The 24,229-nt window shown below is 45.7% G+C and overlaps 1 non-coding gene across 1 annotated transcript; it reads right to left on the reverse strand.

Annotated features, from left to right (window-relative positions):
- Positions 1 to 615: 615 nt before the first annotated feature.
- Trnaw-cca (transfer RNA tryptophan (anticodon CCA)) lies at positions 616 to 690 on the reverse strand. Its single transcript has one exon. It is a non-coding gene; the product is annotated as a tRNA-Trp (tRNA).
- Positions 691 to 24,229: the final 23,539 nt, after the last annotated feature.

A 24,229-nucleotide genomic window follows, 5' to 3' on the forward strand; every position in this document is an offset into this window, starting at 1 on the left:
GCTGTGACGGCGCCACTCACGGGAACAGGTTGAAATAAGTTTGAAAACAAGCGGGAAGGATGTATCTACACACTGTAAAACTTTCACACATACAGAATGAAAACTGTATTTTTACAAAAATAGTGTGCATTAAACATCCTGGCACATTAAAACTGTGTGCCCGACCGAGACTCGAACTCTGGACCTTTGCCTTTCGCTGGCAAGTGCTCTACCAACTTTTATTTATTTTATTTTTTTCATTGTTCATCGTTGTGTTCGGTCGTTGCGGACGTCGCAAGACCTCCTGTTCAAGTTCGGTGGTTGATCCTTCCACACAGTTTTTTTATTTCAGAGACCAACCGACTCTCTGACCGAACACGCTGAGCTACCGAGCCGGCATCTACCCAAACACGACTCACGCCCCGTTCTCACAGCTTTACTTCTGCCAGTATCTCATTTGCTACCTTCCAAACTTTACAGTAGCTCTCCTGAAAACCTTGCAAAACCGGCACTCCTGAAAGAAAGGATACTGCGGAGAGATGGCTTAGCCACAGCCTGGGGAATGTTTTCATAATGAGATTTTCACTCTGCAGCGGAGTGTGCGCTGATATGAAACTTCCTGCCAGATTAAAACTGTGTTCCCGACCGAGACTCGAACTCGGGACCTTTGCCTTTGGCGGGCAAGTGCTCTACCAACTGAGCTACCGAAGCACGACTCACGCCCGCTGTGGCTAAGCCTTGTCTCCGCAGTATCCTTTCTTTCCGGAGTGTTAGTTCTGCAAGGTTCGCAGGAGAGCTTCTGTAAAGTCTGGAAGTTAGGAGACGAGATACTGGCAGAATTAAAGCTGTGAGGACCGGGCGTTGAGTCGTGCTTCGGTAGCTCAGTTGGTTCCTTTACAATATCAGTTCCTTTTGGCGTCCTTCTATAGTAATTTTTGGCAGAGGCACATCCAAATCGGGTTAGTGCCTCTCAAATTTTTAAAAAAAATTGCCGGCACGGTAGCTCAGCGTGTTCGGTCAGAGGGTTAGAAGCCCTCTGTATTAAAATAACCTGAGTTAACCTGAGTTAAACGGATGTCTTACGACGTCCGCCTGTAGCACATACAATAAACGAAAACGAACAAAATGAGAATTTAAAAAAAAAAGTTGGTAGAGCACTTGCCTGCGAAAGGGAAAGGTCCCGAGTTCGAGTCTCGGTCGGGCACACTGCCAGGAAGTTTCATATCAGCGCACACTCCGCTGCAGAGTGAAAATCTCATTATAGTGTGCATTTCTTTTGGAGTGACCTTCGTTCGAACTCCGTGCGTTTGACTAGCAGTCATTACTCGCCAGGTGACGCTGCTATTGGCTGGACGGGTTTCTATAGGACGGTGGTCATAATATTCTGGCCGATCAGTGTATATTCGCCGTTGCATGTTGCAGCACTCCTATTCTGCCGGTACCGTCGTTGATTTTCTCGCGCACGGCCGCTCTTTTACGGAGGAGTCCCGCGTGGTCTCACATCAGCCGCGAGACTTTACGCTGGAGCGCCATTGCGGTTCGCCACTGGCTGCGCGGCAGATTTCCGGTGCATTGTATCGGGGCGAGGTGCACTTGCCGGACCCCCCAATGGCTGGCTGGCCAAAGAGCGGCCCGGCGTGCCGGCGTTTTACTGTTGATTGCACGGCCACCCTGCCGCCGCCGCCGTTGCTGAGAGCTTCTAAACGGAAGAAGCCGGGCACGGCCGGCCCACGCTGATTACACAGCTGCGCCGTCCCCGGGGCCCCCGGCGCAGCCATAATAACGCGGCCGTCGACAGCGCAGCGGCAGTTTGGTCCGAGTCCCCTCCCCTCCTTTTGTGCTGCATCGTTCCGGCAGCCGAGCGCCGCCTCCTTCACTACCACGGCCTTCTTCGTGGCTCAGTGTGGCCACGGTCTTCTGCTGAAAAGCTCTGCTTTAATGGTCACACATACAATGTATGAAGCGACCGTCAGGGAAATACAGGCTGTCCATAAAAGTTTACCCCAATAAGAAAACAATGCAGCTCTTAGTGTTGTTGTTGTGGTCTTCAGTCCTGAGACTGGTTTGCTGCAGCTCTCCACGCTGCTCTATCCTGTGCAAGCTTCTTCACCTCCCAGTACCTATTGCAGCTTACATCCTTCTGAATCTGCTTAGTGTATTCATCTCTTGGTCTCCCTCAACGGTTTTTACCCTCCACACTGCCCTCCAATACTAAATTGGTGATTCCTTGATGCCTCAGAACATGTCCTACCAACCGATCCCTTCTTCTAGTCAAATGGTGGCACAAGCTCCTCTTCTCCCCAATTCTATACAATACCTCCCATTAGTTATGTGATCTACCCATCTAATCTTCAGCATTCTTCTGTAGCACCACATTTCGAAAGCTTCTATTCTCTTCTTGTCTAAACTAATCGTCCATGTGAGAGGTGGCAGAAGCCCCCTCTCATATTTCTATCTTACTCTGAGTAATTCGATTTTCCTCACTAACTGCATGCAGAGAAAAGTTGCTATTCCTCCACACGCTGACTTCCCACGCACCGACTCTCGTCACACGGGTGGTCCGGTGACAGGCGGGCTCTGCTGATCTTGAAAGGGTTAAGCCGACGGGTGTGAGGGAGTCGAGTGAATGCTTTCCAGACGCCGACATTGTCAGTAGAGCGGCGGAGACACGCCCGCAGGAGCCTGAAGGAGCGGCTGGGCTAGAGATTCCGTTACTTCGCAGAAACTTAGCGAGAATACTTTCTGGCGGGCTACAAGCGAGGAGTGGGAATGACTTGTGTCCCCAGGCAGTCTTGCCGTGCAAATTCCCGCGTTTTCTGCCAAATCGTAACTGTGATTGGTTTGCTCGGTGACGTTGCAAAATCGGCGCAGAAATTGGCGCCAAGAATCTCCGTTGGTGGAATGGTAGTGCTTCGGCAATATAGTGCAATTTTCCGCCGGTTTTCGAGTTGCTGATTGGAACGTTTGACCACGACCACTGTCGCGGGGGCGGGAATGTTCTGTGTTCAGTTTGTACGGGTGCTCTTGTGGTGGTCGGCTCTCGGCTTTCGATCGGAGTAGGTTACAAGACTGAGCTCTCGCTGCTCTGCACAGCTTGCCTTCCGTTGGCTATCTAATATACTTTTATTTGATTGTAGCTGTTTAACGAAGTTGCTGAAGTTTTGATTTCAACGTAACTTTCCGAGTACAGTTGGCAATTGAGCGTTCTGCGTACAAGCGGCCTATGTTGTCTGTCTTGAGCAGTTTTGGCTAAAGTTGACTGTATCGGAGTTACTGTGTGACTTCGCTTGTTAAAATCAGTCACTGTACCGTCACTGATTGTGTGGCGAGCCTTCTTCGTCTCCCTCAGAGGCGCATTTGTATTGCTAGGAAGTCTTTAGTCTGGAACAACCAGACCAGGATAATTTGTTTCGGACTATACTCGCGACATTATCATCACCACGACGGGACGTCGAAGCAACCAGCCATCGCCTCCAGTACGCCAGATCGTGACCGTGCAGTTCAGAAGACAGCTTGGTAATGTACGTCCGCAGCACCGGCAAAGCAAGCAATTTTGCTAGGTGATAATCAGAGCTCTGCAGGGCGCGCCTGTTTGTCTTTCCTAACTTTGTTCTGCCTTGGGTGTTCATTGTCTGAGTTCTCACTAATGTAGCAGCAATTAATGTTGGGTTAGCTGTGTGTCTCTCTTAAGATTTGAGTTCCAAGTAATTGGCTCCACATACCACTTCGTCATAAACGTCACAATCTAGTTTAGGGATAACTTCACCTTCACAGCATTTATTTGAGCATCCAGTTTGAGCCAATTTGATGTATTGTAAATGTTTCATGTGTTTTTGTTTATTATTTTGTGTTTAATCTTAATAATCAGAACTTTCATTCTGTTAATCGGTAGAGCAACTCTATCATTTCTCACTATGTTAATGAAACCTTCCTTTATTTAACTTATTTATCAAATTAAAATAATTGCAGGTGCCACACTCTTTTCTACTCCACTTGCAGGGTCGATTACAGTCAGTTCGCATATCTTTTTAGTCCATGTGCAACAGCAAAAGTTGAAGTTAGAATAGGGGGGGGGGGGGGGGGGCTTAGAGCATCATTTCCATATGTAGATTCTAGAAGAATTTAGTGTTAAATACACTGCTAGCCCCGGCACCTCGCACATCTTTCACTTCCATACACGGCTACACTCCATACAAATACTTTAAGAAACGACTTCCTCACACTTAAAATCTATACTCGATGTTTACAAATTTCTCTTCTTCAGAAACGCTTTCCTTGCCATTGCCAGTCTACATTTTATATCCTCTCTATTCCGACCATCATCAGTTATTTTGCTCCCCAAATAGCAAAACTCCTTTACTAGTTTAAGTGTCTCATCTACTAATCTAATTCCCTCAGCATCACCCGATTTAATTTAACTACATTCCATTATCCTCGTTTTGCTTTTGTTGATGTTCGTCTTATACCCTCCTTTCAAGACACTGTCCATTCCGTTCGACTGCTCTTCCAAGTCCTTTGCTGTCTCTGACAGAATTACAATGTCATCGGTGAACCTCAAAGTTTTATTTCTTCTCCGTGGATTTTGATACCTACTCTGAATTTTTCTTTTGTTTCCTTTATTACTTGCTCAATATACAGATTGAATAACATCGGGGATAGGCTAGAACCCTGTCTCACTCCCTTCCCAACCACTGCCTCCCTTTCATACCCCTCGACTCTTATAACTGCCATCTGGTTTCTGTACAAATTGTAAATAGCCTTTCCCTCACTGTATTTTACCTCTGCCACCTTCAGAATTAGAAAGAGAGTATTCCAATCAAAAGTGTGAAAAGCTTTCTCCAAGTCTACAAATTCTAGATACGTAGGTTTGACTTTCCTTAATCTTTCTTCTAAGATACGTCGTAGGGTCAGTATTGCCTCACGTGTTCCAACATTTGTACGGAATCCAAACTGATCTTCTCCAAGGTCGGCTTCTACCAGTTTTTCCATTCGTCTGTAAAGAATTCGTGTTAGTATTTTGCAGCTGTGACTTATTAAACTGATAGTTCGGTAATTTTCACATCTGTCGACCTGCTTTCTTTGGGATTGGAATTATTATATTCCTCTTGAAGTCTGAGGGTATTTCACCTGTTTCATACATCTTGCTCACCAGATGGTAGAGTTTTGTCAGAACTGGCTCTCCCAAGGCTGTCAGTAGTTCTAATGGAATGTTCTCTACTCCGGGGGCCTTGATTCGACTCAGGTCTTTCAGTGCTCTGTCAAACTCTTCAAGCAGTATCATAGCTCCCATTTCATCTTCATCTACATCCTCTTCCATTTCCATAATATTGTCGTCAAGTACATCGCCCTTGAATAGACCCTCTATATACTCCTTCCATCTTCCTGCTTTCCCTTCTTTGCTTAGAACTGGGTTTCCATCAAAGCTCTTGATATTCATGCAAGTGGTTCTCCTTTCTACAAAGGTCTCTTTAATTTTCCTGTAGGCAGTATCTATCTTACCCCTAGTGAGATAAGCCTCTACATCCTTACATTTGTCCTCTAGCAATCCCTGCTTAGCCATTTTGCTCTTAGTAGGGTACCGCAATGAAACATGCGTTAACCACACATGCTTCTACTCATTAAGTTTTGAAACTTGCACAAACGTACTCTGAAGCGCCAAACAAACTGGCATTGGCATGCGTAATCAAATACAGAGATAATATTCTTCTCAGGTGTGCAACCGGATCATAACGTCATCTTGACACAATATTTCTTCGGTCCAACTGGCCGCCATCTTCTGGTAAGAGTGCTGGTACACGATCTCGCCGGAACTGATTTCTCAACGCAAGAAGCGGCCCCTATATAGGCCGCATAAGGCCCACAACGGGTGCGCGAGAAGGTGCTTGGTGAGAAACTGGATGAGGAAACAACCAAGTTTTGTTGCCATGTGCCGGCCGGGGTGGCCGAGCGGTTCTAGGCGCTACAGTCTGGAACCACGAGACCGCTACGGTCGCAGGTTCGAATCCTGCCTCGGGCATGGGTTGTGTGTGATATCCTTAGGTTAAAGTAGTTCTAAGTTCTAGGGAACTGATGACCTCAGAAGTTAAGTCCCATAGTGCTCAGAGCCATTTGAACCATTTTCAATTCCCTGCATCCTAGCATCAAGTTTACCATGGAGGTGGAAAGTGATGGAAAGCTTCCGTTTCTAGATGTTCTGGTGTACAGAAAGGATGATGGAACACTGGGACACAGTGTTTATCGAAAGCCTACGCACACGCAGCGCTACCTGCAGTTTCTAGCTGTCATCTATCGTTACAGCGTACGGGGGTCCTGCGGACGTTGGCGAGAATAGCTTATGCTATTTCAGATGGAGAAAGCTTGACACAAGAACTGGACCATCTTAAGGTTGTGTTCAAGCAGAATGGCCATCCAGATAAACAGATCCGTCGTGCTTTCCAGTTTAGACCCTCGCCTGAACCAGTAGAAGATACCTGAAAACCGGTGACTTTTCTACCTTTTGCTGGAAGCATTTCCTCGAAGATAGGAAGAATTCTAAAAAGATATCATATCAAAAGTATTTTTCGTCCGCCAGCCAAGATTAGAGCGCTTCTTGGCTCTGTTAAGGTTGACTTTGGTTTGAGGAAGCCCGGTGTGTACAAGATCCCTTGTCACTGTGGTAAGTCTTATATTGGTCGGACAATCCGGACCATTCAGGACCGACGTGTTGAGCACCGGCGGCACACAGTGTTGCTTCAGCCTGAGAAATCTGCAGTGGCGGAACACTGTCTCACCGAGGAGCATAGAATGCTGTATGACGAGACACAAATGGTTGCTCCTGCATCTCACTATTGGGACTGTGTTTTAAAAGAATCCATAGAGATTCGTTTATCTGATAAACTTATTAATAGATACAAGGGTTACCTTTTAAGTAAGACTTGGAACCCCTGCTATATAAAAATGGTTCAAATGGCTCTGAGCACTATGGGATTTAACTTCTGAGGTCATCGGTCCCCTAGAACTTACAACTACTTAAACCTAACTAACCTAAGGACATCACACACAGCCATGCCCGAGGCAGTATTCGAACCTGCGACCGTAGCGGTCGCGTGGTTCCTTACTGTAGCGCCTAGAAGCGCTCAGCCACTCCGGCCGGCTGTGGTGAAGTGTTCAGTAAGATACAGCTGTTCTGAAACTTCATTGGTTCCTTAGTAGACGTGTAACAAAAACCAAACGTTACCATCATAAATATATTTAATCTTGAAATAAGGGTAAATATTTTTACATAACAGTTTTCAAGGTTATACAACATATCGGGTGTTTATACACTACTAGCCATTAAAATTGCTACACCAAGAAGAAATGTAGGTGATAAACGGGTATTCATTGGACAAATATATTATACTAGAACTGACATGTGATTACATTTTAGCCGGCCGCTGTGGTCTCGCGGTTCTAGGCGCGCAGTCCGGAATCGTCCGACTGCTACGGTCGCAGGTTCGAATCCTGCCTCGGGCATGGATGTGTGTGATGTCCTTAGGTTAGTTAGGTTTAAGTAGTTCTAAGTTCTAGGGGACTAATGACCACAGCAGTTGAGTCTCATAGTGCTCAGAGCCATTTGAACCTTTTTTGATTACATTTTCACGCAATTTGGGTGCATAGAACCTGAGAAATCAGTACCCAGAACAACCACCTCTGGTCTTAATAACGGCCTTGATAGGCCTGGGCATTAAGTCAAACAGAGCTTAGATGGCGTGTACAGGTACAGCTGCCCACGTAGCTTCAACACGATACCACATTTCATCATAAGTAGTGACTGGCGTATTGTGACGAGCCAGTTGCTCGTCCACCATTAACCAAACGTTTTCAGTTGGTGAGAGATTTGGAGAATGTGCTGGCCAGGGCAGCAGTCGAACACTAACTGTATCGAGAAAGGCCCGTACAGGACCTGCAACATGCGGTCGTGCATTATCCTGCTGAAATGTAGGGTTTCGCAGGGATAGAATGAAGGGTGGAGCTACGGGTCGTGACACATCTGAAATGTAACGTCCACTGTTCAAAGTGCCGTCAATGCGAACAAGAGGTTTTAGCCTTCCCCTCACTTATCGACCTTAATGACAGTAAAAAATTAAACCGCGTGCACCTAATGGAAATTTTGGAAAAGCAATCGTAACCGAAGTTAATTTTTTGGTAAATAGGGAGGAAAGGGTTATATCCAAATGAAAGGAAAATGCAAATGAAGTTGGTGAAAATTAATTCTGAAAAGGGGTAAAGGGGGTAAAGTTAATAAAAAGAGTAAATGTGCGGTCGTTACGTTAACAATTAATTGGCGTTAATTATATATTTGAGGTTTGTGGAAATTTACGGTCGCCAGTCCCATAGACAACTCCTATAATAACTGAAAATGAAAGATTAATGCACATATATTTAGCACTAGAAGCGTGGCAGCTGAAGGTTGACATGTGTTGTGTGAAAACTGAATGTTTGACAGAAGTAAAAATTTCGCTTCCTTCTGTCTTAATTTAGCAAAAGAATTAATAAAACCGGAAAATTTAAAGTTAATTTAGTGACTGAAATTAATAGTGAACTTTGTTTCTGAACCACTACGAAATTCAATAAAATAGGGTCAGTCTTGGGCTACCTCAACAATCATTTCAAAAGCTACTTAAATCTACGCAATTTAGAAATAAGAGATTTAACTTTGAACTTGAATTAACAATAGTAATCTTTAGTACGTACCAAGCTGAGCTGCAGTCACAGGTAAGCTAAAATATGGTAACAAAAGTCGCACTCTTAATTTGTGCTCGTGTAATCTAAATATTGTAGCCAGTTATGAATACTTTCACTGAACTTTGAAATTAAGCAGTGAAATGGAATGATATTACTTAAACGCTGACGTTTGAATTTCAACGACACTCGGGTTCATTCCGGAAAAGGAAGGGACCCTGCTTGGTAATGCAATTGGGACAATGAGCAACAAAGGTTCATGCTAGGTTGCTGTTCTTTTTATGCAACAGTTTGAAAAGCTGATGTCTGCCACACAGTTCTAAAACTTTACGTGCTTCCAGTCTTCCTTGTTGGTTGATTGAAAGTTTGCAGTCGTCGATCGGGGATGTGGCGACGGTCACTCATCGTCGGCCGTCGCTGTTGCAGAAGCTGGATGTTGGCGCGCCTTCTTCTCTACACGGTCACCAGGCGAAACGGGCTCTTCATGTACGCCAGCTAATGCTTTCTGTCCGCGACAACGTGTCACAAACTAACATAGCAATTCGAGCGCAATTACATGCTGCCAAACCCCGAAAACGCGGCAACTCGCGGTAGCGTCACGCAACACGCCTGCTCCACCGCCCTACTATAGCCAGACTCACTCACTCTCTCTCTCTCTCTCCCTCTCTCCCGCGCTTCATGCAGCAGAGTTAACACTACCAAAGATCCTAAACGCTTTGGTTCTCCACACGACCTATCGATGTAATCGTTCGAAAGCATAGTTTTCCTTTGGCAAGACCCAGCGTAAAAATACAAACAGTATTTACAAAACAAACCAATAATACATCGACATAAATGCATATATATATATATATATATATATATAACAATTACAATATATAAAGACACAGAAATGTCAAATCTACAGGTAACAATATAAGGAAAAAAATTTATAGTACAATACATGGAAATATGAGGATATGCATTTCCGGCGTTACAAGGTGACCTTGACGTGTAACGAATGGCACCCTATACCATCACGCCGAGTGATACGCCAGTATGGCGACGACGAATACACGCTTCCAATGTGCGTTCACCGCGATGTCGCCAAACACGGATGCGACCATCGTGATGCTGTAAACAGAACCTGGATTCATCCGAAAAAAAAATGACGTTTTGCCATTCGTGCACCTACTTTCGTCGTTGAGTACATCATCGCAGGCGCTCCTCTCTATGATGCAGCGTCAAGGATAACCGCAGCCATGGTCTCCGAGCTGATAGTCCATGCTGCTGCAAACGTTGTCGAACTGTTCGTGCAGATGGTTGTTGTCTTGTAAACGTCACCATCTGTTGACTCGGGGATCGAGACGTGGCTGCACGATCCGTTACAGCCATGCGGATAAGATGCCTGTCATCTGGACTGCTAGTGATACAAGGCCGTTGGGATCCAGCACGGCGTTCCGTATTATCCTCCTGAACCCGCCGATTCCATATTCCGCTAACAGTCATTGGATCTCGGCCAACGCGAGCAGCAATGTCGAGATACGATAAACCGCAATCGCGATAGGCTACAATCAGACCTTTATCAGAGTCGGAAACGTGATGGTACGCATTTCTCCTCCTTACACGAGGCATCACAACAACGTTTCACCAGGCAACGCCGGTCATCTGCTGTTTGTGTATCACAAATCGGTTGCAAACTTTCTTCATGTCAGCACGTTGTAGATGTCGCCACCGGCGACAACCTTGTGTGAATTCTCTGAGAAGCTAATAATTTGCATATCACAGCATCTTCTTCCTGTCGGTTAAATTTCGCGTCTGTAACAAGTCATCTTCGTGGTGTAGCAATTTTAATGGCCAGTAGTGTAATTAAAGTACAGCTGCTCACGGAGGTCCAATGTGAGAGCAGAGAAACGTGGTTTAAGCAGAACCGAGTTTCGCTGGATAAACGTTAGTTCCAATTTTTGGTTGCAGGTGCACATCTGGCGTTATACACTATCTGTATGACGTCATGATATCTAGAAAGTCATTTGACAAGCCATATCGAGAAGAGAGACAGTGAGCTATTAGTGAAACTCTGTTATGTGAACGGCAGCAGTGACGGTGCAGTGTTGAGAGAGCACCGCCGATTGGAAGGTCTGAGGAGAGGCCCAGTGTCATTTAATGGTTTAAAAAAAGATGATAATGAAACTCTAAAACACGGGTGAGCTTAGAAGAGGAAGGCGTCCTATTCCGGTGGAAGCTACAGACTTCGTTGTTATTGCTGTAACTGAACACGCAGCTCATACCCTGGGTAGTGCTACTGCTACATCTATGTCTACGTGATTGCTATTCACAATAAAGTGCCTGGCAGAGGGTTCAATGAACCACCTTCAAGCTGTCTCACTACCGTTCCACTCTCGAACGGGCGCGGGAAAAACAAGCAGTTAATTTTTTCTGTGCGAGCCCTGATTCATTTTATCGTGATGATCATTTCTCCCTATGTAGGTGGGTGCCAACAGAATGTTTTCGTGGTCGGAGGAGAAAATTGGTGATTGAAATTTTATGAGAAGATCCCGTCGCAACGAAAACCGCCTTTGTTTTAATGATTGCCACTTCAATTCACGTATCATGTCTATGGAACTATCTCGCCTACTTAGCAGTACAAAACGAGCTGCCCTTCTTTGTACTTTTTCGATGTCATCCATCAGTCCAATATGATGTGGATCCCACACAGCACAACAATACTCCAGAACAGGACGGACAAGAGTAGACCTGTTGCACCTACTAAGTGTTCTGCCAATGAATCGCAATCTTTGGTTGGCTCTACCCACAACATTATCTAAATGATCGTTTCAATTTAGAGTATTTTTAATTGTAATCCCTAAGTATTTAGTTGAATTTACAGCCTTCAGATTTGCGTGACTTAATACGTAATCGAAATTTAGCGGATTTCTTTTAGTACTCATGTGAAGAACTTCACACTTTTCTTTATTCAGGGCCAAATGCCACTTTTAGCACCATACAGATATCTTATCTAAGTCATTTTGCAGTCCCTTGGGGAACGCCGGATATTATTTCCGTGTTACTCGATGACTTTCCGTCTATTACTACGAACTGTGATCTTCCTGACAGGAAATCACGAATCCAGTCGCACAACTGAGGCGATATTCCATAGGCTCGCAGTCTGGTTAGAAGACGCTTGAGGGGAATGGTGTCGAAAGCCTTCTGTAAATCTAAAAATGTGGAATCAATTTGACATCCCCTGTCGATACCACTCATTATATCATAAGTACAAAGAGCTAGTTTTGTTTCGCAAGGACGATATTTCTGAATCCGTGCTGACTACGTGTCAATAATCGTTTTCTTCGATGTACTTTATAATGTTCCAATACAGTATACGTTCCAAACCCCTGCTGCAAATCGACATTAGTGATACGGGCCTGCAATTCAACGAATTACTCCTACTTCCCTTCCCTTTTTGTGTATTGGTGTGACTTGAGCAATTTTCCATTCTTTAGGTACGGATCTTTCTGTGAGCGAGCGGTTGTATATAACTGCTAAATACGGAGCTATTGTATCAGCATACTCTGAGAGGAACCTTACTGGTATACAATTTGGACCAGAAGCCTTGCTTTTATTAAGTGATTTAACCTGCTTTGCGACACCGAGGATATATATTTCTATGTTTCTCATCTTACCAGTTGTTCTTGATTGAAATTCAGGAATCTTTACTTCGTCTTCTTTGGTGAAGGAGTTTCGGAAAATCGTGTTTAATAACTCTGCTTTAGTGGTACTGTCATCAGTGACGTCACGGTTGTTATCGCGCAGTAAAGGTATTGATTGCGTCTTGCCACTGGTGTGCTTTATGTATGACCAGAATCTCTTGGGGTTTTCTTTCAGATTTCGAGACAGAGTTTCGTTGTGGAAATTATTAAAACCATCTCGCATTGAATTACGCGCTATAGTTCGAACTTATGCAAAACTATGCCAGTCTTGGGGATCTTGCGTTCTTTTAAATTTGGCATGCTTTTTTCGCTTTATCTGCGACAGCGATCTGCTCGTGCAGTGTAGCGAGAATTATCCATCCCATGGTTAACAGAATAGAAAGTTTTTCTGTCTGTTTTACGCTGCTACCCGTACAAGGTCCAGACGGTGCAGCAACTGAAACATCATGATGTGCATTTGAATTTATTCTTCGGTTTCTTGCACGGATCGAAATTGATGACTTGCGGCCAGGCAATATTCTTTCGTGTGATGAGGCACATCTTACACTACTGGATACAGTGAATACACAGAACTGCCGAATGTGGAGTATTATTAAATCGCGTGTTGTGCACGATGGGGAGCCACTGCATTAGCCATACGTGACTGTGTTGTGTGGATTCACAAGCACTTTTATTCTCGGTCCATACTTCTTTGAAGACAATACACAATGACTGGGTGTTGTGTGATGTCCTTAGGTTAGTAAGGTTTAAGTAGTTCTAAGTTCTAGGGGACTGATGACCATAGCTGTTAAGTCCCATAGTACTCAGAGCCATTTGAACCATTTGAACAACACACCCAGAGAGCCTGTCAGGTGTACCGTGACGCGTGCATGTTATCGAGACCTCCTTGCTCTGCATGTGATTCCGGCTATGGAAGAGCGAAACATTGTGGAAACTACTGCCTCATGCAAGATGAGGCAACACCTAATGTCTCCCGCCCATTGAAAGATCTGCTTAATGCAAACTTCCACGAACGTGTTATCCCCATAAGCTTTTCCGATGCAGAGCCTGCAGGATGACCCGATCTGAATCCATTAAACATTTGGCTCTGCAGATATCTAAAAGAACACGTTTACCAGGGACACGTTCGGTCTCAACCTGATCTGGAGGCCACAATACAGAAATACGTTGCTCAGATTCCACCAGAACTGCTACGAACAACGATTGATCCTTCAGTTTACGCTTGAAGCATCCCGTCCGTGTTTCCAGTGCTCATGTTGAACAACTTATGTAAGCAGTGGTTAAAAAATCAAAACGTTATGCCTTGGTCATACGTTTGACCTTTTCTGCCTACATCCCGTTCCTAAGCCATTTTACAGGGAAACATTTACATACGTCTTTCATGCATTCACAGCGCCAGCTATGCATTTGGTATCCTAAGTTGTAACCACTTTCTTTCCTGCGTAAATGGTTTCTGCACTAACTCATTAGAATACCTACAAAGTTTCACTGCCTTATAATAGTAACAGTCCGACTGGACCTCTGTGACTAGCTGCACTTTTATGGTAATCACCCAGTGCTAATATGAATACCCACTGTACGTGTGTGTGTGTGTGTGTGTGTGTGATGTAACATAACCATTTCCGAGACTGTAAGGAAAACACTTTCAGAAACTCTCAAAATGTTAGTATCACCATAATACAGCCCTCTGGCCGTTTTGGAAAGTTGTAGGTCAGACACGGGCAAACTTTGGTGACTCAAGGACCTGATTCACATACTTAATCTCACGGGACGCCCCATCAAGTAACGCAACAGCGGTGCTCCTAGCGCATAAAGTTAAAACTAGAGCGACCATGACGTTAACCGACATGGGGTAGCACACCGATATGAGAGCCAACAAAGTATGCCTCGAAACAAGCGTTTTTCAGAATACATTCTTTTTATGTTCACCCCGTCCTCAGATGTTTACATTAATTTACGCGTCTGAACATTGTTTCTGTACTTGCGTCGTTCTGACAACAGTTGTCTTAAAAACTTCCGTTGCAAAATTATGCAACGCCATTAGTAAAGAAACAGTGTTTATAACACGCAAATAAATGCAAACCTCTGCATATGGGATGCCAGGCATCTCGAAATGTCATCATAGAAAAATAAACGCTTATCAAAAGCAAGTCATTGTTATTATTGTTATGAACCATGGACCTTGCCGTTGGTGGGGAGGCTTGCGTGCCTCAGCAATACAGATAACCGTACCGTAAGTACAACCACAACGGAGGGATATCTGTTGGGAGGCCAGACAAATGTGTGGTTCCTGAAGAGGGGCAGCAGCCTTTTCAATAATTGCAGGGGCAACAGTCTAGATGATTGATTGATGTGGCCTTGTAACATCAACCAAAATGGCCTTCTTCTTCTCGTACTGCGGACGGCTGAAAGCAATAGGAAACTACAGCCGTGATTTTTTTCCGAGGGCTTGCACCTCTACTGTATGGTTAAATCATGACGGCATCCTCTTGAGTAAAATATACCGAAGGTAAAATAGTACCCTATTCGGATCTCGGGACGGAGCCTACTCAGAACGATTTCATTATCAGGAGAAACAAAACTGGCGTTCTACGGGTCGGAGCGTGGAATCTCGGATCCCTTCATGGAGCAGTTAGGTTAGAAAACTTTAATTTGGTTAAAATTAGATATAGTGGGAGTTAGTGAAGTTTGGTGGCAGAAGGAACAGGACTTCTGGTCAGGTGAATACAGGGTAACATATTCAAAATCAAAGAGGTGTAATACAGGAGTAGGTTTGATAATGAATAAAAAATATTGGAACGTAGATAAGCTACTGTGAACAGCATAAAAAGACTCCTCCCGAACAGGCCATGAAGGCCCAACGGTACCGACCGGCCGCCGTGTCATCCTCAGCCCACAGGCGTCACTACATGCGGATATGGAGGGTCATGTGGTCAGCACACCGCTCTCCCGGCCGTATGTTAGTTTCCGAGACCGGAGCCGCTACTTCTCAATTAAGTAGTTCCTGAGATTGCCTCACAGGGGCTGAGTGCACATCGCTTGCCAACAGCGCTCGGCAGAGCGGGTGGTCAGCCATCCAAGTGCTAGCCCAGCCAGCGTTTAACTTCGGTGATCTGACGGGAACCGGTATTATCACTGCGGCAAGGCCGTTTGCATGAACAGCATAGTGAACACATAATTGTAGCCAAGACAGACACGAAGCCCACACCCACGACAGTAATACAAGTTTATATGCCAACTAGCTCCGCAGATGATGAAGAGATTGAGAAATGTATGGTGAGCTAAAGGAAATTATTCAGACAGTTAATGGAATCGAAAATTTAATATTGAAGGGGGTGTGTAATTTGGTAGTAGAATAATAAAGAGAAGGAAAAATAGTGGGTCATTAAGGACTGGTGGAAGGGAAAGAAAGAAGAAGCCACGTGGTAGAATTTTGCACAGCGCATAATTTAATCATTGCTAAACTTGGTTTAAGATCATGAACGAAGGTTGTATATGTCGAAGAGACCTAGAGCCACTGGAAGGTTTCAGATTGATTATATAATGGTAAGACAGAGATTTCGGAACCAGGTTATAAATTGTTAGACATTTCTAGGGGCAGATGTTGACTCTGACCACAATTTATTGGTTATGAACTGTAAATTAAAACTGAAGAAACTGCAAAAAGGAATTTAAGGAGATGGAACCTGGATAAACTGAAAGAACCAAAGATTGTAGAGAATTCCAGAGGGAGCATTAAGAAACTATTGACAGAAACAGGGGAAATGAATACAGTAGAAGAAGAAAGGGTAGCTCTGAGAGATGAAATAACGAAGGCAGTACAGGATCAAGTAGGAATAAAGACGTGGGTTAGTAGAAATCCTTGGATAATACAAGAGATATTAAATTTAATTCATGAATGGAGAAAATATAAAAATGCGCTAAATAAAGCAGGCGAAACGGAATACCAACGTCTAAAAAAAATGAAGCTGACAGGAAGTGCAAAATGGCTGACCAGGAATGGGTGGAGGACAAATGTAAGAATTTAGGAAGATATATCACTAAGGGAAAGGCAGACACCACCTGCAAGAAAGTTAAAGACACCTTTGGACAAAAGAGAACAACCTGAATGAATAGAAAGAGCTCAGATGGAAAACCAGTCCTAAGCAAAAAGGGAAAACTTGAAAGTGGAAGGAGTATAAAGACCGTCTATATAAGGAAGATGTATCTGAGAACAGTATTATAGTGTAAGTAGGCTGTTTAGGTTTTTATGTTGGTAACGCCACGTAGCGCTCTGTACGAAAATCACTGGCTGTGCTGTGTACTGTCTGTGGCCGGTTTTCATTGTTGTTTGCTATTTTAGTGTTTAGCAGTTGGCTGTTAACAGCGCGTAGCGTCGCGCAGTTGGAGGTGAGCAGCCAGCAGTGGTGGATGTGGGGAGAGAAATGGCGGAGTTTTGAGAGCGGATGATCTGGACGTGTGTCCATCAGAGACAGTAAATTTGTAAGACTGAATGTCATGAACTGCTATATATATTATGACTTTTGAACACTATTAAGGTAAATACATTGTTTGTTCTCTATCAAAATCTTTCATTTGCTAACTATGCCTATCAGTAGTTAGTGCCTTCAGTAGTTTGAATCTTTCATTTAGCTGGCAGTATTGGAGCTCGCTGTATTGCAGTAGTTGGAGTACCAAAGATTTTTGTGAGGTAAGTGATTTGTGAAAGGTATAGTTTAATGTTAGTCAGGGACATTCTTTTGTAGGGATTATTGAAAGTCAGATTGCGTTGCGCTAAAAATATTATGTGTCAGTTTAGTGTTGATCAGAATAGGTAAAGAGCGAAATGCGAAATGTCTGAGTACGTTCAGTTCTTCTAAGCTGTTTGAAAATCAAATAATGTAAGAGGTTTATCAGCACAGTAATTCATTAATTTTTCTAAGGGGACGTTTCAATAGATATGGAAGTGGAAATAGATAAAGATGAGATGGGAGATATGATAATGCGTGAAGAATCTGACAGAGCACTGAAAGACTTAAGCCGAAACATGGAAATAGATAAAGATGAGATGGGAGATATGATAATGCATGAAGAATCTGACAGAGCGCTGAAAGACTTAAGCCGAAACATGGCCCTAGCAGGAGACAACGTTCCGTTAGAACTACTGATAGCCTTGGGAGAGCCAACCATGACAAAACTCTTCCATCTGGTGAGCAAGATGTACGAGACAGGCGAATTACCGTCACACTTCAAGAAGAGTATAAAAATACCAATTGCAAAGAAAGCAGCTGCTGATAGGTGTGAAAATTACCGGACTACCAGTTTAATAAGTCATGGTTGCTAAATACTAACACCAATTCGTATCAGAAGGTTGGAAAAACTGGTAGAAGCCGACCTCACGGAAGATCAGTTTGGATTCCATCGAAATGTAGGAACACGGGAGACAATACTCAGCCTACGACTTCTCATAGAAGATAAATTAAGGAAAGGAAGAACTATGTTTATAGCATTTGTAGACTTATAGGAAGCTGTTGATAATGTTGGTTGGAGCACTCTCTTTGAAATTCTGAGGGAAGGTGTAAAATACAGGGAGCGAAGGGCTATTTACCATTTGTACAGAGACCAGATGGTCGTTATATGACTCAAGGGCTTGAAAGGGAAGCAGTGATTGAGACGGGAGTGAAATATTGGTGTAGCGTATCCCCAATGCTATTCAATCTGTATATTGAGCAACAGTAAATGAAACAAAAGAAAAATTTGAAGTAGGAATTAAAATACAGGGAGAAGAAACAAAAACTTTGAGGTTTGCCGCTGACTTTGTAAATCAGTCAGAGACAGCAAAGGACTTGGAAGAGCAGCTGAATGGAATAGAAAGTGTCTTGGAAGGAGGATATAAGATCATGAATATCAACAAAAGTAAAATAGAATGTAGTCGAATAAAATCAGGTGATACTAAGCGAATTAGATTAGGAAATGAGACACTTAAAGTAGTAGATGAGTTTTGTTATTTGGGGAGCAAAATAACTGACGGTCGAAGTAGAGAGGATATAAAATGTAGACTGGCAATAGAGAAGAAATTACAATGAAATGAACACCCTTAGCTTCTTATAGGCGTTGACATACGTCAACGGGGACAAATGAAAATGTGTGCCCTGACCGGGACATGAACCCAGGATCTCCTGCTTACACGGCAAACGCTATATCCATCATTTACTGTATGTAATTTTATTATTACTAACAATAATATTTGATTTATTCATTTAATTTTAAAGTCCCATAAGGAAAACCATATATGAAAAAAAGGAAAGAATATAGGGCAGAAGTGACATCCTCGTCAATTCACTGGGTGTAATATCCTATCCTTCGAAACAACGTAAACCTGGGACTCCCCACTACTTCGGGGGGTTATGAAACATGCTGCCTAGAAAGATCGCAAAATGCGTTTTATATTTAGAGTGGTGTCGGATGATTTCGTGTTGTTCTAGTAGATAATGCCAATAGTCCATGCTCGAAATCAAGGTCTGCGAGAGCACGTAGTGCGATTTGTGTCCTCCAATCCAGCGGATTGCCGATGTTTTTTGTGAGGGGAAGAAGACAGCGTCAGGGAAAAATAGAGTGTCCATCGTAATCGTGGATTTGTCGCCGCGTCAGAGGAGCGCCATGATGCGTTGCGTCAGCTGCCAAACATCCTTTGCCTCACCGCACTGCAGAGAAGGTTCGTCGGTGTCCTGGATGACGCATATAAGGCAGAGCGGGGAATCTACCATGCGAATGCCGTACAATCGTTGGCTTGTCTTGCGGTTGATTAATGTATACCATGACGATCTCGCTGCTGTGTTGAGGAGAGATGTATGGACAGCTGGCCAAATCTGTCTCCAGTCTCGCGTTGGGTATTTAAATTTGACAACATTGCTGCCATGATGACGCCACAAGTATCGATATATCTCGCGGGTAGTGTGGATTCTTGTAGAAGGTAACTGTAACTGAACATAACTAAAATCAACAAAGACTCGCGCGACGTGAGAAAAAGAGGCCGATATTGTGCCTATCGCCACCGGCGGTCCAAAGGACGTGGGAAGAAGCACATCCAGGATCGCCGACGTTATGGCGTGTTTCCGTTGGTTCCAAGTTCGTAGCGTCGCTCGCAGGTATAGAGCTAGAGCCTTGTTCCGCACATCCGTGAGGTTAAGTCCTCCAGAATGGTGTGGGAGAGTTAAAGTCTCGTATTTGCTCTTAAACAACATTCCATGGCTGACATAGTATCCAAAGGCCGCCATTAATCTGTCAGCAATACCATGTGGCATTGGCAGTACCTGTGCCAGGTGCGGCAGTCGCGAGGCCAGATGAACATTAGTGTAGTCCACCCTTTGGAGCAGGTCGTGCGTTCGCAGTTAACTGTTGCGTATATGCAGTCGGACGTGCTGGGGGAGACGTCGATAGCTCGCCGCCGCTGATTGCCGTAGCGATCGGGTAAACAATACACCTAAACATCGCAAGATGTCCGCTGTCGTAAACGAACTGTGCAGAGCGTCCAGCTCTCGACCGATGTGCATAATCTTGGTTTTACTCATGTTGACCCTGCTTCCCGCAGCTTCTCCGTACGTAGTAAGAAGGGTAACCACCTTACTGACTTCGTTCCCCGACCGGACGAGTATCATCAAGTCGTCGGCATATACACGACACGTGAAGGAGCTCGCACGGAGTCGGACGCCTGTAAGAGTCCGTCTATAAGAGTCTGCATCAATGGTTCGAGCATTATTATAAACAGCATCATAGACAAGGGACATCGTTGCCTTACTGAGGTGCAAACAGGAATCGTTCCTACCTCCCTGTCATTGACTCTCACCGTAGAAGAAGCGCCGTGAAGGAGGCGCATGAGGACGGTAATAAAATCCTGTGGTATCGCCATGCGTCCCATGGTCCAGTCAAGGAATCATGGTTGATCCTGTCAAAGGTACTACCAAAATCCACCGATACGAACGCCACTCGCATGCGACAAGCTTCCGTCAGGGAAATTACGTCACGGTATTCGAATAGGATAGTATGGATGTCGCTCCGAACCTCTAGACAATCCTGGTCTGGTGGTATTGTCTTGGATATTACAGTCTTGAGCCTTACCGCCAACATCCGTGCAAAGATCTTATAGTCAGTGTTGAGCATCGTCAGCGGTCTAAATTGATGGGCGCTAACATTCGTTATCGATTTCGGTATTGGTATAAGCAGTCCCGCCATGAACTGCGACAGAAAGTCCGGGTCAGGGCTCAATAACTCATTATACATCAACACCAACTGGGACATCATTAAATCCGCAAATGCGCGATAGAATTCAAGTGTCAACCCATCTGGCCCAGTGGATTTATGCACCGCACCCTTCGTGAGTGCCCCCGGATGTCATCTTCCGTTAGGGGTTCCATTAGCGTTTGTGCATCCGGACCATCCACCTCCGATTGCATCTGTCGCAAAATTTCTTCTCCTGTCCGATTGTCCGTCGGCGTCCCAGTGAAAAGGAGGCGGTAATGCTCCCGAAACTCAGCAGCAATGTCCTGTTGTGGCGTCAAGGGCCGACCTTCGTCAGCATGGAGCACTGTGATTAAGAATAGGCGATTACGCGCATGTCCGTTGGACACATGATGCATGCTAATACACTCCTGGAAATGGAAAAAAGAACACATTGACACCGGTGTGTCAGACCCACCATACTTGCTCCGGACACTGTGAGAGGGCTGTACAAGCAATGTTGTCGCCAGTGGTCGGAGGAAGGTGCACGTGCCCTTCGACCTGGGACCGGACCGCAGCGACGCACGGATGCACGCCAAGACCGTAGGATCCTACGCAGTGCCGTAGGGGACCGCACCGCCACTTCCCAGCAAATTAGGGACACTGTTGCTCCTGGGGTATCGGCGAGGACCATTCGCAACCGTCTCCATGAAGCTGGGCTACGGTTCCGCACACCGTTAGGCCGTCTTCCGCTCACGCCCCAACATCGTGCAGCCCGCCTCCAGTGGTGTCGCGACAGGCGTGAATGGAGGGGCGAAAGGAGACGTGTCGTCTTCAGCGATGAGAGTCGCTTCTGCCTTGGTGCCAATGATGGTCGTATGCGTGTTTGGCGCCGTGCAGGTGAGCGCCACAATCAGGACTGCATACGACCGAGGCACACAGGGCCAACACCCGGCATCATGGTGTGGGGAGCGATCTCCTACACTGGCCGTACACCTCTGGTGATCGTCGAGGGGACACTGAATAGTGCACGGTACATCCAAACCGTCATCGAACCCATCGTTCTACCATTCCTAGACCGGCAAGGGAACTTGCTGTTCCAACAGGACAATGCACGTCCGCATGTATCCCGTGCCACCCAACGTGCTCTAGAAGGTGTAAGTCAACTACCCTGGCCAGCAAGATCTCCGGATCTGTCCCCCATTGAGCATGTTTGGGACTGGATGAAGCGTCGTCTCACGCGGTCTGCACGTCCAGCACGAACGCTGGTCCAACTGAGGCGCCAGGTGGAAATGGCATGGCAAGCCGTTCCACAGGACTACATCCAGCATCTCTACGATCGTCTCCATGGGAGAATAGCAGCCTGCATTGCTGCGAAAGGTGGATATGCACTGTACTAGTTCCGACATTGTGCATGCTCTGTTGCCTGTGTCTATGTGCCTGTGGTTCTGTCAGTGTGATCTTGTGATGTATCTGACCCCAGGAATGTGTCAATAAAGTTTCCCCTTCCTGGGACAATGAATTCATGGTGTTCTTATTTCAATTTCCAGGAGTGTACGTTCTCCATCGACGTTGTCCAAGCACCGAGCACGGGTCGAAAGTCCCTCCAATCGACGTCTCGTGATCGATAAAATGCACACCTGAATGCGATGGACTTCCGCTTGACGCTCAGGCGATGCGGCCCTGGAGGTCAGGTCGCGAAGCACCATGTAGTAATACTCAAGTGTATCTCGGAGCCATTTCGCTTTTTCCTTGCCATACGTTATGTGAGCTCTTCGTATCGCCGGTTTGCACACTGCAGCCACCATGAAAGAACCGTACGGTGCAGCGGCAGACGGCGAGTGCATGTCTGCCATGTTTCTTCGATCCACTGGCGACATTCGAGATCCACCATCTAAGGATGAATTAAGTTTCCATCAACTACGACTCCGCCAGACCCGCTGCCGTGGGAGGGTTAACGTGCATAAATATGCAAGGTGATCCGTAAAAGCTGTGGGCCAAAGTTCAGCAGCCAACACGTGATCTCTTCATCCGTTAGAAACATAAATCCGGTCCAGCCTGCTCGCCGAGTGGCTAGTAAAATACATGTAGCCCTCTCGCTGCCTATGGATCTTTTCCCACGTGTCCATTAGGGCCATGTCCCGGCAGATCGTGTTCAATGCGTGGCAGGACCTGAAATTAGGAGTTTGATCCGCCGTTGTGACTACACAGCTAAAATCCCCCCCTACCAAGATGTGGTCATACCTCCCATGGAATAGGGGGGCAATCTCCTCCGAGTAGAATCGTGCACGCGCCTGTCGATTGTCAGATCTGCAGGGTGCATAGATGTTGACGATACGAATGCCGTTCACGGTCAAAGCCAAACCCCAGGCCGAAGGAAGGTAATCGAGGTCACACATCGGAATCCATTCCTCCATCTGGAGTCGGCGCTAGATAAGTGTTGTAACCATGCACGTCGGAAAAAGCAGCATTGCAGGTTTCCTGCATTATCAGGATATCAACGTCTGTGGCGTAAATCATGTCCCGGAGAAGTTGCATCTTTGCAAGCGAACGTGCGGTGTTAATGTTCACTGTGGCCACCTTATATGCTTGGTCCGTTGTCATGCTCGTATCATGTCATTGTGAACTCCAAGGGCTTTAGTCCACTATTCATGCTCAGAGGGGTGTCCGCCAACGGGCTGCCCTCCGCTGTTTTCGTTCCGTGGTGTGCATCCTGTAATTGAGTTGTGATCATTTGGGGGAGGCAATTCCTGTATGTCTTCGACTGGTTCCACCCAGTCGCAGTGGTCATCAATCAGAGTAACGTCATCTGATGTATTTCGATGTGGCTGCCAGGACATTGGTGTCCCTGACTCCTTCGTCGCAGAGCTGGGTCAGTCGGTGTCAATGAAGAGGGTCCGTCTGAAAGGCAGGACATCCGGTCACCATCTAAAGGAACCGTGTCAGCATCCTCTAAAGGCACGGGTTCCGTGTCAGTCAGTTCTTCGGCTAGTATAACTTCCGTGTGCCCTAGGCTAGAGGGGGACGTGTCACCCGAACTATGACGAAGCTTTTTGCGACGCTTCGGCGATCGCTGTTTGAGTGCCCTGCTCTCTGCTGCCTCACTGTGTTCGTCGTTCGTCCGTTGGTCCGTTGCCGGCGCCACCGTCTCGACCTCTACTTCCAAGCCGCGTGCTACATCTGAGTTTCCGGAAGGTTCCTCCCTCATCTGACGTGACCGTGGGTCTAAGGGCATTCTCCGAGTCACCCCCATGCTCCCGTAACTCGGTCTGCTCTTGTATAAACACGTCCTTGTCACGCTCCGACTTGGCAACACCTCCCGGCGGGCCACCGACACGTACGTCATCGGCAGTTTACGTGGGAACTTCTCGCTGTGACGCTTCTCCATGTGGCAGTTGCACGACGCAGCGTTGTATGCACTCCGAGCGGATATGTCCTTCTCCTCCACCACAGCCAGAACATGTGCGTTGCTGGCCATCGTAAATCACAATAGCTCGACATCCTCCAATGTATAAATAAGAAGGGATATGTTTAGTAAGGACGACCCGCACCTGTCGGACGCTATTTAGCACAGGACATGTGCTAAAACTTGCCCAGCGTTCAGGCGTATGACTATGTACCGTTCCATATAGACGCAGCGATCAGTAACCATCGATTCTGGCACC

This window comes from Schistocerca gregaria, chromosome 6, assembly GCF_023897955.1.
Source record: "Schistocerca gregaria isolate iqSchGreg1 chromosome 6, iqSchGreg1.2, whole genome shotgun sequence".
Lineage (NCBI taxonomy): Eukaryota > Metazoa > Arthropoda > Insecta > Orthoptera > Acrididae > Schistocerca > Schistocerca gregaria.